Genomic DNA, 1035 nt, shown 5'->3' on the forward strand with positions numbered 1-1035 from the left:
CTCCAGGCCCACCCCCCCCAACTCTCTCAGCCCCCCCTCCCAGCAGAGGGGCTCCAGCCCTCCCAGCATCTCCAGGGCCTCCTCTGGCCCCGCTCCAACAGCTCCATGTCCTTCTGCTGGTGGTGGCCCCAGGGCTGGAGGCAGCACTGGGGGGTGTCTCCCCATAGCGGGGCAGAGGGGCAGAATCCCCCCCTGGCCCTGCTGGGGATGCAGCCCAGGGTGCTGGGGGGGGGGACTTTCTGGGCTGTGACCCCACATTTCTGGGGCGTGTGGAGCTTCTCATCCCCCAACACCCCCAGGTCCTTCTCCTGGGGGCTGCTCTCCAACCATTCTCCACCCAGTTTGGGATTTGTGCTGGGAATTACCCCCACCCAGGGGCAGGACCTTGCACTTGACCTTGGATCAGAGCCTGAGCATCATTCCCAGGATGGGAGGGTCAGCGGGGAGGGCTTTTTTACCCATTTTGGGGAAACTGAGGCACGAGCAGCGATGCCTTCAAAAGGCAGAGCCGGGCAGGGAACCCCTTCCTGGCATCCCCCCCCCCCTATTTTGGCAAGCACCATTCTCCACCCAGTTTGGGATTTGTGCTGGGAATTGCCCCCACCCAGGGGCAAGACCTTGCACTTGACCTTGGATCAGAGCCTGAGCATCATTCCCAGGATGGGGGGGGCAGCGGGGAGGGCTTTTTTACCCATTTTGGGGAAACTGAGGCACGAGCAGGGATGCCTTCAAAAGGCAGGGCCGGGCAGGGAACCCCTTCCTGGCCTCCCCCCCCCCCTATTTTGGCAAGAATCCCCCGGGGGGAGGGAAACCTAAGGAGGGGATCAAAGCTACCCAGGGTAGGGTGGGGGGGTGATGCTCCCTGTGTCCCCCCCCCGCTTCTGGGGGCCGAGGCAGCCCCTTGCCATGCCAAGGCTGATGCCAGCTGTGTCAGCTCGGGGGGCCGTGCCAGGCTGCAGTCAGCAAAGCCCTAATCTCCCCGCCTGGGCTGGCACCTCCCCAGCCTGGCAATTAACGGGGCTGACCTCAGCTCGC

This window comes from Calidris pugnax, unplaced genomic scaffold, assembly GCF_001431845.1.
Source record: "Calidris pugnax isolate Ruff unplaced genomic scaffold, ASM143184v1 scaffold620, whole genome shotgun sequence".
Taxonomy (NCBI): domain Eukaryota; kingdom Metazoa; phylum Chordata; class Aves; order Charadriiformes; family Scolopacidae; genus Calidris; species Calidris pugnax.